The sequence below is a fragment of the Sceloporus undulatus genome, chromosome 2 (assembly GCF_019175285.1).
Source record: "Sceloporus undulatus isolate JIND9_A2432 ecotype Alabama chromosome 2, SceUnd_v1.1, whole genome shotgun sequence".
NCBI lineage: Eukaryota > Metazoa > Chordata > Lepidosauria > Squamata > Phrynosomatidae > Sceloporus > Sceloporus undulatus.
The window spans coordinates 133,980,991-133,996,445 of record NC_056523.1 but is presented as its reverse complement, the minus strand read 5'-3'; the positions used below and the strand labels follow the sequence as shown (position 1 = coordinate 133,996,445).

At 42.3% G+C, this 15,455-nt stretch overlaps 1 long non-coding RNA gene across 3 annotated transcripts in view; it reads right to left on the bottom strand.

Annotated features, from left to right (window-relative positions):
* LOC121922915 overlaps positions 1 to 15,455 on the bottom strand; it is a 112,434-nt gene that overhangs the window by 21,779 nt on the left and 75,200 nt on the right. The window contains exon 1 of one of the 3 annotated variants that reach the window (XR_006102255.1): positions 4,433 to 4,620. The exons of the other annotated variants lie outside the window; for them this stretch is intronic. This is a non-coding gene — a long non-coding RNA (uncharacterized LOC121922915). Of the gene's footprint in view, positions 1 to 4,432; positions 4,621 to 15,455 lie in introns of those variants that run through there. 3 annotated transcript variants of the gene reach the window in all.

The following is a 15,455-nucleotide window of genomic DNA, read 5'->3' as shown; positions in this document are numbered from 1 at the left end:
ATTCTTGAGACCGTGTGCTCGGCTGAAGGGGTGGAGCTTCGGTGAGTCCACATCTGTGAGTCACAAGGGCGGAGCTAGCAGACTAGCTTTATATACCAACTCCAGAGCCTTCTAGAGCAGTCCGGCCAGAGTTTTAGTTTTATTTTCTTTAACTCAACAACTCTACTCAAGTGGCATCAAGTATAGAAACAGATATTGAAATAGAACCTTGACTTTAAGTATCAGATAGCAGCAGGACATTCCTTTAAGTAGTATCCCAGTAGATTGACTGTTATAGTCATTACTAAAGACTTTGCAGTATGGACAATGAGGGATCGCTGTAGTCACCTGCAACTCTTGTGGGATGTTTCTCTTCTTGCCTACAGAAGTGGAGAACTTCACATGCACCAAGTGCAAGTTGGTAGCACTCTTGGGAGGAGAAAGTGCAGCAGCTGGAGATCAAGAGTAGCTACACTTCAGCAATTAGGGAACAAGAGGATTTCCTGGACACAATAGAACTAACCATCTTGGATGAGTACCATGCAGAGGAAGATGCTAGGGTGGAAGAGGTCACTTGCCATACCAGGAGGCAGACAGCTGGAGGAATGTCACAAAGAGAAGTAAGCCAAGAAGGAATTGTTCTGGGAGCTTGCAGCTAGAGAATCGATTCGAAGCTCTTTCCCTTTTCAAGGAGGATGAAGAAGAGCTCTCAAAATGGCTGCCAAGCAGCTCCTCTCCTTCTCCTCTCTCTGGCCGGACTGCAGTGGTTGCTGATTATTGTAATAAAAATGTTGGACAAGGATCAAGAACCTACATTTGAAGTTATCTTGGCAGGCATGAAAACAGAAATACTGCTTAGCCAGATCCTTTAACCCTCATCAGTATAGTTCTCAGAAAGCTGCTTAGTAAGGAACTTGTCCCACAGAAACAAAACAAAACACCAACAGTGACAGAGCACATTGGTTCGGAGAACAGAAAAGTGAAAGACAAAAGCCACAAACGTATATGAACTTGGCAAACAATTGTGAAACTGAACACAAATCACACCCTGCAGCTCCTTCAGTAAGAGTCTTGGCCCACAGAAACAAAACAAAACACCAGCAGTGACAGAGCACATTGGTTCGGAGAACAGAAAAGTAAAAGACAGAAATCTCAAACGTATATGAACTTGGCAAACAATTGTGAAAATGAACACAAATCATATCCTGCAGCTCCTTTAGTAGCTATTGAAACAGTCTGGTGGGAATTTCTTGGGCTACAAAGAAGCCCAGAACAATGCACAGTAGTAAAATGATTGTACCCTTGAATGCCCCTTGACAGAGGCAAGGGAGTCAATAGCAGAGAAGAAAAGTTTTTGCACCCATTGGTTCAGCCCAGTGACGCGTGGTGACTTCCATTTCACTGGGGCAGTGAATCTACTCTGAGTTTTAATCCGAATTTGAAAAACAGCTATCTCTATCCAAACCTTATCCTTCCTTGGTGTTATATGACAAGGAGCAGCCACGTAATAGCACTGAGCCATGGCAGTTAAAGCAATGCCAAACTGCATTGATTCTATAGTGGAGATGCAGCCAATGTAATGCCTCTAAGGAAACCCAGATGGACAACCTTTGTTTGAAGTTTCTTCATTTTAGAGACCATCCTGATCTCATGCTCATTTCCCCATTGAGATGCTTTAAAAATAATACAAATGTAAAAGCAGTTGGTTCTGGGCATGGATATACTTGAACTAAGAGACTGAGCTGCCTGGCTACTCCTTTTTCAGGCTACTTGCTAAAATCACTAGATAAGCTTTGCTTTTCTCTTGTTGAAAAACACTGGATAAGCTTTTCTCCCTCCTGCTGAAATCACAGCCTAGACTTGGCATTGCTACGTTTAGCTGAAATCACTCCTTCAAACAGGTTATATATGCTGTTAGTAATTTCTTGTTTCTTTGGTTCAGAAAATCAAGCTTCCGGGGTGAACCAGAAGACCTTATTCACAAACCAAAGATGTTTCTAGTAGACATATTTCATAGAAATGAAATCATAGAATTGTAGAGTTGGAAGAGACTACAAGGGCCATCCAGTCCAACCCTCTGCTATGCAGGAATTCACAATCAAAGCACCCCCAACAGATGGCCATCCAGCCTCTCTTTAAAGACATCCAAAGAAAGAGACCCCGCCACTCTCTAAGGGAGTGTGTTCCACTGCTGAAAAGTTCCTCCTAATGTTGAGGTGGAATCTCTTTTCCTGTAACTTGCATCCACTGTTCTGTGTTCTAGTCTCTGGAGCAGCAAAAAACAATCTTGCTCCATCTTCAATGTGACACCCCTTCAAATGCTTAAACAGGGCTATCATATCACCCCAAGCTAAACATCCCTAAGTCTTTCTTCATAAGGCATGGTTTCCAGACCCTTCATCATTTTGATTGTCCTCCTCTGGTAACACTCCAACTTGTCAGCATTCTTTTTGAACTGGACACAGTATTCCAGGTGAGGCCTGACCAAAGCAGAATAGAGTGGCACTATTACTTCCCTTGGTTTAGACACTATACTTCTGTTGATGCAGCCTAAAATCGCATTGGCCTTTTTAGCTGCCGCATCACACTGTTGACTCAAATTCAACGTGGTCTACGGGAACTCCTAGATCCCTTTCACATGTTGTCTTGTTAAGCCAAATTTCCCCTATCCTATATCTATGAATTTCATTTTTTCTACCTAAGTTCAGTACCTTACATTTCTCCGCATTGAAATTCATTTTGTTATTTTTGGCTCAGCTTTCTAATCTATTTGGGTCATTTTAAATTTTGATCCTCTCCTCTGGGATATTAGGTACTCCTCCTAATTTTGGTGTCATCTACATATTTGAAAAGCATGCCCTCTATTCTTTCATCCAAGTCATGGATAAAGATGTTGAATAGCACTGGGACCAGAACAGAATCCTGTGGTACCCCACTGGACACTTTTCTTCAGGATGAAGGGGAGCCATTGTTGAGCACCCTTTGGGTTCAGCTGGTCAACCAATTACAAATTTACCTTCCAGTCACGTTGTTTAGCCCACATTTTCACAGATTGTGTGCAAGAATATGAGGGGGGACCTTGTCAAAGGCCTTTAATGCAGCATAATTAAAGCATACAGTCATTCAAATTTTGAGTCCACGGCATGGTTTGTGTTGGCTGAAACCAGCATTAGGGTTGTGAGCCAAGATGGCACAGCTGGTCTTGATCAAACAATATGTCACTACCTTACCTGGTGCCATGCACAGTTGAGTGTGCTGACATCAGCCAAAGACTTTGGACTCTGCTGCACTCATTAGATGAAAACTTCATGGAGACCTATGCAAGGGCCATCGAAATGGAGACTGGGCAATGGAAGTTGCTGTTTTGACCATGGCAACCGGGACTGAGTCCCAACCCTAAGGAACAGACCTCTACCATAGACTGGGGCCATCTACTCCATAGAGGAAAATGACAAGGGGCCCTTCTGCTAAGCTGACTCTGGGGCCCCATAGGACTGATATGCCATCCAGGAAAGAGATAGTCCATAAACCACTACTATGTTTCACATGGGGAATGGAGGGTCATTTGAAGCACGATTGCCCTGTTATTGAATGGCTGTGGAGGGCCATAAAGGAGGCCAAGTAGTTTTATAACATGTCCCCCAGGCTCAGGTGGCTATGTGGCAGCAAAACAAATCCATGTTGCAATATGCTGTGCAACACCCTCTCGCAGCGGACATACCTGGATAGCCAAAGGAAGGGATGTTTTTGGAACAGCAGAGGAACCTTGCCTATACCCTACACACGGGCAGGAGAAAGGTGAAAGCAACTCCTATAGCAGTTGTCTGTCTTTAGTGCAGGTGACTGCCCACCATACCTACATATTAATACTAGTTGGTTATGCAGTCCATCATCCTGAGGCAATCTGAGGAGCCTTGGTGGTGCAGTGGTTAAATGCCTGTACTGCAGCCACTCACTCAAAAACATAAGATTTGCAAGTTCAATACCAGCAAAAGGGCTCAAGCTTGACTCAGGGTTGTATGCTTCCGACCTCACTAAAATGAGTATCCAGATTGTTGGGGGCAATTAGCTTACAGTTGTAAACCACTTAGACACTGCTAGTTCAGTATGAAGCCGTATATAAATGAAGCTGTTTGTTTGTTTGTAACAGTGTAATGATGTTGTCTCAATACATGCTAAAACAACTGGCATGAAAGTAGCTGATCTGAATGGAGGAGGGAGGACAGAGAGTAGGAAAAGCAATTCCCAATGTCTGATCTTGGAAGCTAAGCAGAGTCAGCCCTGGTGTGTTCTTGGATGGGAGACCGCCAACAGGGATCCCAGCTGCTGTAGGCTCTGTTTCAAAGGAAGGAGCTGGCAAAACCATCTCTGAGTAGTTCCTGCCTGAGAAAACCTTAGGAAATTCCCGATCTCAGCCTTTCTTTCTATAGAGGAGAAGAGGAAAAGCTCCTACCTGGCTGCAGGAGAGAGCCTTGCTCCTCTGCCAAGGGATGAAGTCTTTGGAGTTTCTCTGACTCTCCTAAAATCTCCTAAATCCCAGCCTTTCGCTGTTCAAGGGGAGGCAGGAGGAACATCTTCCCTTTCAACTTTCCAGAGGGAGAATGTTTAAAGTGAAAGGGATTTCCTCTTATTCTCCAGAATAGCAACTGAGCGCGGGGGGGGGGGGGGGGGTAGTTTCTCTTTCGCTTTTCCATTGCTGCCTGAAAATCTCTGCTTCACAGGAGAAATGCAGCTCTGCAGAATGCAACTGAAAGGCCATCCTTGCAGATCTCAGGATCTCGTCTGTGCCTTCAGGTATAGATGCATTCTCTTTGGCAACACCATGGAACAACCTCTTCAGCAGAGAAGGCTCTTGGGCAAGATCAGGGCTGGTGCCAAGTGCCAGGGGACCAGAAAGAAAGGGGGGTGCCACTGTCTAGATTTCTCCTCTCATAGTTGCATTAATATTTGATTTCTCCTTCCATGTTTGTGCAAGGAGCCGGTGGCATCTCTGGGATGGTGCAGGGGGGTTCAGATTGTGTGGGTGACACCCTAAAGAGGGGGTGACACCACTGCTCCTCAAACAGCTACATTTTGGCAGAAACAGGCTGTGGCATTCATCTGCTTCCTTTTAAAAGGCTTTAAGAGATGGGGGAGTAGGGGGAGAAGCTCGGTGGGAGGAGAAAGGAGTGGCCCCAGAATTTTTTTAATTAAGATTTCACATTTTAAAACTTTAATTAAAAAAAGATTTCTTTTGAAATTTTTATTCTTTTTAAATTTTCTTTAACAACATCACATTTTAACCCAATCTCCACTGGGTATACGTAAATACATTTAGGTTGTGCATACGATATTGTGATTTGAAGGTACAATTTTAATTTTGCTATTGTTTATGTTCATTATTATTCAAGCATTGGACTAGGACACTGGGAGACCAGGGATGAATTCCCAGCTTGACCATAAAACCCACAGGGTGTCTTTGGGTAAGTCACACTCTCTCAGCCTCAGAGGATGTCAATGACAAATCCCCTCTGAAGAAACTTGCCAAGAAAATGCTATGATAGGTTTGCCTTAGGGTCATCATACGTCAGAAATGAATTGAAGGCACACACCACCACCACCACCACAACAACAACCCATATTGTACATAGGAGATTGAAACAAGAAAGAATATTCAGAATTTCTCCAAGTATCAAATTCATTTGTGATAGAATTTAGTTTCTATTTGAGACTATCATCAGAAACAGCAAACTTAAAGATTTTTCTTAGCCCCCAAGTGGTAACTGCACTCGGGGCACTTGAGAGAAATACATCACCAGGAACAGATGGCATACCAATAGGGTGCTTCACGCTGACGAGATGGAGTCTACTCTGGGTCTAATTAAAATCTGTCAACAAATATGGAAAACAAAACAATGACCCACCAACTGGAAATGCTCAATATACATTCCAGACCTCATGATGGGACACCAGTGATTGCAATAACCACAAGACCATTGCATGCTCAAAATTCTACAACAAAGACTTTTACTATATATGGAGTGAGAGAAGCCATATGTTCAAGCTGGGTTCAGGTAAGAAAAAGGCACTAGGGATCATCTTGCAAACTTAAATTGGATAATGGCACATACCACAGAATTCCAAAAGAAAATCAGCCTGTTCTTTATACTGTACATTATAGCAAAACCTTTGACTGTGTCAATCATGAAAAACTGTGGATTGCTCTTAAAGAAATGGATGTGCCAGAGTATTTGATTGTCCTGATGCATAACCTATACTCAGCACCAGAGGGTACAGTTAGGACATAATACAGAGAAATGGAATGGCTTCCAATTGGCAAGGGGTCAGATAAGGCTGCATTTTATAACCCTGTCTCTTTATTATTATTTTTTCTGTCTCTTTAACTCATACACTGAACATATCATGCATAAAGCAGGATTAGACATACAGGAAAGAAGTTTGAAAATTAGGGAAAGGTACATCAACAATTTAAGATATGTAGATGACACAACACTACTAGCAGAAAATAGCAGACTTAGAGTGATTCAAAAACAGGGTTTACAGTTGAATATTAAAAAAAAATAGTGACCACAGATTATTTACATAACTTGAAAGTAGACTGATGAAAATTTTGAAACAGTTCCAGATTTCCCATGCATTGGCTCAATTATTAATTATAAGGAGACGTCAGTCAAGAAATCAGAAGTCTAGGACTTAGATGGGCAGATATGAAGGGCTAGACAAGATCCTGAAGTGTCAAGATATATCATTGAATATTAAAGTTAGGATTATCTATGCCATCGTATTTTTCATTTCTGTATATGGCTGTGAAAGCTGGAGAAAACTGATAGGAATTGAATCAACCCATTTGAAATGTGGTGCTGGAGTTCTACAGATACTGTGAACTGCTGAAAAGATAAATAAGTAAATCAAGCCTGAACTCCCTGTAGAAGCCAAGATGACTAAACTGAGGCTATTGTACTTTGGTCTTATCATGACTCGGTAGAAAAGGCAATAATGTTTGGGAAGTTTGAAGGCACTAGGAAAAGAGGAATAATAATAATAATAATAATAATAATAATAATAATAATAATAATAAGACTTATTTATAGCTCACCCAATCACGTAGAATCCAGGTGGGTTACAATAATAGCAAAAATGCATAACAAATAACAGTTTCAATAAAAAATAGCAATACAAATGTATATCAAATACAATACAAAATACATAGCAAGTAACATAACAAATCAATTAAAAATGCAAATTAATTCCTTCACACTCCCATCCCAGTCCTGAAATAAACAATAATTAGATAATTTACAGTCTTAAAATAAACATAATTCAAGATACTAGGCATAGCAATACAAGATACAGAATCCAACATACAATAATATAATAGTAATTAAAATACAACATAACATATTAATCTTACAACTCTCTCCTGACAGCAAAAATCATAATATGGCATAAAACAACGATAATAGATAACTAAAACCCATTATCCCTATACTTACACTAGCATTAACAAACAATAAACTTTCCTCTCAGGGTGAAATAAATTAAATTACTGGAATTGTGGGAAGAGAAGGCGAATGCAAAGTTCCTCTTCCTTCTCTCAGCTGGAGGAGTGATGGTCCAGAGGCGAGCACTGAAGCTTTTAAGTCCTTGCCTTGGTTTCCCTCAGCATCCTTCAGCTGGCTCAAGTTGGAATTATAGGATGAGAAGGAGGCAAGCGCAGGGTCCCTCTTCTGTCTCTCAGCTGGAGGAGCGATGGTCCGGAGGTGAGCACCAAGGCTTTTAAGTCCTTACCTTGGTTTCCCTCAGTGTCCTCCAGCTGGCTCAAGTTGGAATTATTGGAGGCGAGCACCAAGGCGGAAAACCACATTGCAGATGGATAGAATCAATCAAGGAACCTGCAGCTTTGAGTCGGCAAGATCTGAACAGGGCTGTTGAGGGTAACTTGGAGGTGTCTCATTCATTGTGTTGCCATACGTCAAAGTCAACTTGATGGCAGTTGCAACAACAAACCCTGTGTTATATAAACATACTTCCCTACCTCATGATATCACTCTTGATTCCTAACAGCAGTGGATTTTGAGAGAGGAAATATATGACACAATGTCAGCACAACATGGAAAAGTGTACCTGAATCACATCAGAGGGTTTTATAAGAACATGGCATGGGCCACACCCAATATCAACCCTTCTGGATGGCTAAAATGTGGCCTAAGCAGATAATAAACATCTTTCCCTCCTCTTCAAGTCCTTCTCACTGCTAGACTAACACGTGATTCTCTTTCTCTTTTTTTCTTTTTTCTTTTTTTAACATGTGATTCTCTTTCCTTTTTTTGCTACAGGAATGATTAATCAATTAATTCAATGTATGTCTTGCCTTTCTCCCAGAATGGGACCCAAGGCATCTTGCAACATTTTAAGATAAAAGTTTAGCTAAAAAACCTCCAGCCAGTTTCCACATCCACAAAGTATCCTGTGTAGTCACAGGTCTATAGTAGGATGGAGCAGCTGTCTTCCCAGTTGATGAAGTGGCCTCCCTGAAAGTGGCACCCATCCACAGTGCTGGCTATCTGTGGAAATCCTATCTTGGTGAAGCCGTCCATGATCTGCAGGTGACAAAAATGGGGGTACAAAGGGACTGTGGTCCATGTGCGATCTGCTGCATTCCAAGGAAGGAGGAAGGAAGTGACAGTGGATGTACATGTGTGGCGGTGAGGCATGATATGAGCACACTGCAAGTGATGGGGGTTCGTGCCTCTGCCTACCTGATGGATGATTCCCAGGTACATGATGAGTGGCAGCAGGTCCTTCTCCATGGTGAGGATGACCTCCACTAACACCTATCCCATGGAGGTATTGCCTATCCCAAACCATCGGGTGGTTTGGCAATAGTTGCCATAGTGGGCAAGCAACCAGATGATGATTGAGGCCTTCTTCTCCACTGGGACAGTTGTCTTCATGATGATTTCCACCTTCTCCACCTCTGCATGTGCCACTGTGCCACTGTCACTGTGGAACAGGGTGCAGGGCATTCAGAAAAATTGCTGCCATTGTTCATTCACCCAGATGTTCATGATGTACCGCTCCCACCAATCCTTGCTAGTTAGGTACACCCACCAGCAGAATGGGCATCTGGGTGGTGGCATCATGATGGTGGTTCTGGCTCTACTGGCTAGCATGGCTGCAGTGGCCACAATGATGGCTGTGTCTTGCTGTTGCATGAGATCCCCCATTTGCTAACTGTAGCTGTCATGATGCATACTGTGGACTTGGTTGCATGGTCAGTGACTCATTGACCACACCAGCAGATTGCAACATGGCTGCAAATGCTACCCACACTAGCGAAGTACATGCCATGATTGGGCTGTGTGAATCTGTCAGAGCCAAAGTGATCCACTGTACCAACTGATGAATGGTTGTGCAGTGGTGCAACTGGCCAGCTGGTCATTTGCCTTCCAATAGGGAGGCAGGAGGTGATAGGTGTGGGGCTGTGCATTTGTACAATCATGCACATGCGTCAGGGGGGCAAACAGAAAAATAGTAATAGAGCAGTGTGGCTGGATCCTGAAATTGCTCCATTCTCATATTGATGTTCTTTTTGGAAGGATGTGGCAGGGATTGCATCCCTTCAAGTTCCCTGAGAAACCAGTGTGGTCCCTTCACTCCTGACAACTTCCCACCCCTGAGCTAATGCAACTGAAGATGCTTTTTATGTACTGAGAAGACAAACATGTGCAAATTTGTCTGGATGTTCATATCATTAATTTGTTCACAAATAGCTTATGTTATTCAAGAAGCTGTTTTGAAGCTTTGATTCTTGTCAGCAGAATATGAAAAGTGACAGGGTTTCACATTAATTGCCACAAATTAGAATTAATGTGCCTTAATAGCTCATTAGAGTCCCAAGAGGAATTTCAAGGACAAGACAAATTACCACTCTTGTTTTAAGTACAATGGGATAATAATCCCAAAAGATTTAAAGTAGCTAAGAAGAAGAAAAATGTTGATCTACTAATTGAAAAATGAAATAGACCATATTTAAACAGGGAATCCCTTAGCCACAGCCCTGTCATTTTCACTTTGGAAAAAAAAAAGACCTCCATAAGTCTAACATTCATGGGACCCTGAAAATGAGGCAAAATGAAACTCCCTAGAACAGTGAGGGCAAACCTTTTAGGGGCTGCGTGCCCAAACAAAAAGTCTTCTGGCACCAGGTGTTACCTGGTGCTGGGGGCGGGACTTCTGCACTGGGGGGGGGGGCTTTCTGGGGCAGAACTTCTTCCCCTGCCCTCCCAGGCCTTCAGCTGCCTCTCCAGAGACAACTGAAGGCCCGGAGTGTGAGGGGGGAAGAAGAGGAACAGACACACGCCTCTTCCTCCTCTTTCACCCTGCACCATCCCCAGCCTTCAGGTGCTTCAAGAGAGGCAGCTGGAGGTCTGGAAGGAGGAGGAAGAAGAGGCATGCACCTCTTCCACCCTCCTCTCCCCACTTTTGTGCTGGGGAAAAATGGGGTCACATGAAGTCTGTGGCACACATGCCATAGGTTTGCTGTCATGGACTTAGAGGGTATGATTGGCCATTTGGGATCCAAAATATTGAGCAGAGGGATCCAGTCCTCTGAGATCCTGGAGTGGGAAGCAATGCAGGCTCTAGACCTCTAAAAGTTGCCCACCCCAAAGTAATTCTACAAAATCTGAGGGAAACAAGTCCACAGGAAGAGATCATTGACTGATGTGAAGGCACATCAGTGTCATAGAGCCCCACTCCAGAGTATCTATTCTGTGATACAGCTCTTAATCTGATCTAGCTCTCATTCCCAAAAAAGAAATTCCCCACAGTAATGTTTTCCTCACTTCTAATGAGATTTTTACTAGTTACATCACTGAAACATGAATGTACAGGCTTGGAGGAGTGGCATGTATACTGTTTCCTTTCTTAGATCATGAAGCAAGAAACTATATCCTGCATAACTCATTAATGTTGAGGTGAAACTGCTAACAGAAGCCAGATTTTCTATGAACAATGTAAACTCACTACTGTGCCACTCGCACTGACTCTTAGTCTGTTTTCTTGGCCCCATTCAACATAGAATGGATACACATTATCAAGAAAGAGCATTTGCATCTCCAAATTAGGACACATATTTCCACCATCACTTTCAGATGGTGATTTGTATGTATAAATGTGTATATATGTGTATAAGTGCAAAATAGTTATTTATCATTATTAGTATTTCAACAGAATTTCAGTACAATTCACAATTGTGGGGAAGACTGGCGACTTGTTATGTCTGCTTTCTAGTAAGGGCCAAAGTGAACTGGTAGCAAAAGGTAGTGGATGAATATAAACACTGTGGGTGGGGTGATGCTGTAAAAAAAAGTAGTGTCCCCAACTTTTCCCAGATTTTCAGTTGTTCCTTTTTTTCCCCTTGATAGATAGAGAAAATAAAAGGGAAGTACAGTAAATGTTTCTTATGCATAGGGATCTTGTAGCACCTTGGAGACTGTGTGAAAGGAATTGTGGCATAAGCTTTTGTTGACTTGGTCTATTTCCTCAGATTCACTCAATCCATCTGAGGAAGTAGACTAAGGACCTTATTGCACACACAATTTTAAACGTTCAGGGGACGGAAGGAGGATGCTCGTGTGCGCGCGCGTGCTGCAGAAAACGGAGTTTATCACACACAAATATGTCCTCCAAGAGGCCCTGTTCCATCCCCCAGCATGCACTCGTTCGCGTCCAGTCCTGACGGGCGTGATTTTTTGCTGACGGAAGGTAATCCGTCAGGCAAAAATCACGCCCATCAGGACTGGACGCGAACGGGTGCATGCTGGGGAATGGAACAGGGCCTCTTGGAGGACATATTCGTGTGTGATAAACTCCGTTTTCTGCAGCACACGCACGCACACGAGCGTCGTCCTTCCATCCCCAGAATGTGTGTGCAATAAGGTCCTAAGACTATGAAAGTGTATCCTGCAACTTCTCTTGCACAGTTATGGGTTTATCACAGGAGGCTTTAAATCTGCTATTAAAGCTAAAGAATAGCACCTTTGTTAGTACTTATATCACAATGTCATTCCCATTTCATCACTGCTTTGCTGTTAAAGCATCCCTTTTCATTCATGTGGAACACCCATCAATAAGTTTCTAAACACACTGCTGTAGCATTTGTCCTCAAGTGCAATAACTTCCTTCTGTGGCAGTTCTGGTATTGGATAATCACATGGTGTCAGTGTCTTCTCCCTATTCCAGCGCAGACTTCTCCCTTCTACAGAACCCACCTCCTCCTTGCAAGGAGACATTTTCATTTCTTCTTTGGTAAGTGAAAAGGGGGAGAAACCAGGGGCAGGGAGGTAGTGTTAAGGGGGAATGAGAGAGAGATGGTGAAAAAAAACAAACACCTCATGCTATTGACATAGTAAAAAAAGGTCTAAAACTTGTATATTTTCTTTTCTATTAGTAACACAATTGCATCAAGACCAATGAGAGATGAAGGTTCCTTAGTCCCAAAGATGCTACAAGATCCCTTTGCATACTTATATTCCAGACTAGCATGGCTATGTCTCTGAATTCTACCGCAATGTGTTTTTGTCTTTGTCTCTGCTTAATGCAAAAGCCAGCATGAGATTATTTGCCTTACACACACACACACCCATCTACATGCACACACAAATACATACGCCTTGAAAATCCAAGTGCAGTTGTAGATTTATATCTCACCTTTATCCCATGGCTAGGCTTGAAGACAGCATCCAGCATAACAATCAACCAATCAGTCAGTGAATCTATCTATCTATCTATCTATCTATCTATCTATCTATCTATCTATCTATCCATCCATCCATCTATCTAGAAGATCAGTAAGTACACAATGGCTGAGAACCTACATCATCTTACATAGAATATAAGTGTGTAACCATGGTGAGGAGTTCACCTGAGAACTAGGAAGGAAAAAGCTGCTCTTGGCTTTTCACTGCAGTTGGATGCTGCCTATTTATTTATTTACTTCATATGCCACCTTTCTCTCAGAGTGGGGCCAAAGATATCTCACAAAATGAATAACCTAAAGCCTGCTTTCAAATAGGGAGAGGGGAGGGGAGAAGACACAATGTGATTTTCCCATCATTGTATATGGGCTGCATACAGGCTGCATTTTCCCTGGAAAATGATTAACCATCCATTATGAAGCCAAGCCCTCCCTCCAGTCCATCTGCCTTGGTCCAGGCCTCAAAGGTAGAGAGGAACTGCTGGACCTCTTACCCTTTCCCTCCACCACTCCCTTCTCCTTCTGTGTCATGTCTTTTTAGATTGTAAGCTCGAGGGCAGGGATCCGTCTAACTAAAAAGATTGCATGTACAGCGCAGCGCTTCATAAATAAAGGATAATAATAATAATAATAATAATAATAATAATAATAATAATAATAATATGCCTGGCTTCAGGAGAATGCAATAAGATCTATTCTTGACAGTTAAATGTGCATGTATCCTGTCGGGGAAAAGATGGGATAAGGTGCATGTGTTAATCTCCAAGGATTGAGGTAACTGAGGATTAATTGGTATTGGCACTGTCAAATCGGGACAGTTGAGGGTATTACCCAAAAATGCTAGGGTCCCAGGAGGATACCCACAATTGATAATCAAATAGGGGAATTTTATTAGCTCAAATGAAAACAGCTAAGAGACCTCGGGCAACTCAAATTGGGGATGAAGCCTCTGGAGAAATAGAACTCCAGAGTGCAATTTCCAAAATACTGTAGTTTTATTTATGAATCAAAGACTCTCTCTCACACTCACATCCAAGAACTATATAGAAGGTGGCAGCAGACAATTACTTAAGGCGTTGCAGAGGGTGATACTGTGTTGATTCCAGTGTGGAGTCCAATCAGGGTGGCACTATGATGGGGAAGTGGCTCAGCAAGCCATCTACAATGTTGAGGAGTCAGGCAAGATACTGACAAGAGTGTCTGTCTGACCTCAAGTGAGACAAAATTGTTGGTGCCTAGGCAGGCATATTTATTGTGCACAAGTTATCCTGGAGCATGATTTGGGAGTTGAGAGGAGTTCCCAGGAGAGAAGAAGGATAAGGAAAGTTGTGAATGGCCAGTCAATCAGTGTAAATGGCCTTGGACAAAGGCATATTGCTCCCAGAGGAAAATATTCTTGGATTTTTGTTGACTTGTAAGCACAAGGTCTACCACCCACCATTATTCGTACCAGCGAAGGAATTATGCAGATTACGATCTTGATCGACTATTCTTTGGCTATATGCTCTCGAGCTTCCTCCATGCTGAGTCTCCCGGATCTTGTTATATGGTAAAGCTAATTTACCACACTGGGGATGCCCTCTCAGCAACATGCCTCAAACATCCTTTTTGATATTGTAAAAGAGGGATGTGGAGGCTAGACCTTGGGGTAACAAGGGGTATGTGTTTCCAAGCTCTGAGACTGATTACCACACTACACTCTTATAGTGCTGCTATTCTACTTTTACTACTCTGGCTGCTTCCTGTTGCATTTTGGGCTTTGCAGTTCAGTGAGGCCTAAGAGCTCTCTGGCTGAGAATTCTAAATGCCCCTCCCAAAAGTGCAAATCCTAAAATGCAGCTGGAGGCAGCCACAGCAGTTAAAGCGGAATAGCAGCACTATAAGAGTGTAGTGCAGTAATCTAGTAAATTATATATACATGGAACTTCCTACCCAACTGAGTTCTGCTTGTCTCCTGCCTTGACAATGTTTTGATACCACTAGAAAGCTTTTTGATTTCATCAGCAATATGGACTGACTGACGTTTACTTTGTCTCCCATGGCTTGGGTTCTTACTTACTTACTTTTGTTGGCTTGGGATCGTTTTCTATGCTGTGTCACTACTTCTTTGTTTCTAAATTTGGAAATGGTTGTTTTTAGCACTCGGCTGTCAGCGGTTTTGAGGATGTTATTAAAGATGAAAAACTGGGATATGAATGTTAAAAATTAAAATAATTAAAAGATCTCCACCTTGAAAAACCCAGATAAAAAGAAAGTTACCATGAGTTACAAAAAAAAAAAAAACCCTAAAGAATTTCAGCATAAGGTTTCCTGGGCTCCAGTCTACCTCTTTTGGGCTCCAGGAAAGTTTGTCCTGACATAAATTGGTTAGTCTTAGCGGTATTACAAAGCTTCCCCCCCCCCTTTTTTTTTTTTTTGTATATATACTGTCTCTTTGAAAATTGTTTAAATACCCACTAGATGTCCCTATTGCTATGCAACATTAGATATATGCAACATAAAAATTTTACATTGCTAGGTGAATGAATAACATTGCAAACATACAATGGATAATGGAGCACATCGGGGAATTCCAGTAGAAAATCAGCATATGTTTTATTGACTAACCAAAGCATTTGACTGCATTGATCATAAAAAGCTATGATTTGCACTTAGTGGAATGGGAATACCACAGCATTTGATTGTTCTGATGTGTAACCTGTACTCAAAACAAGAG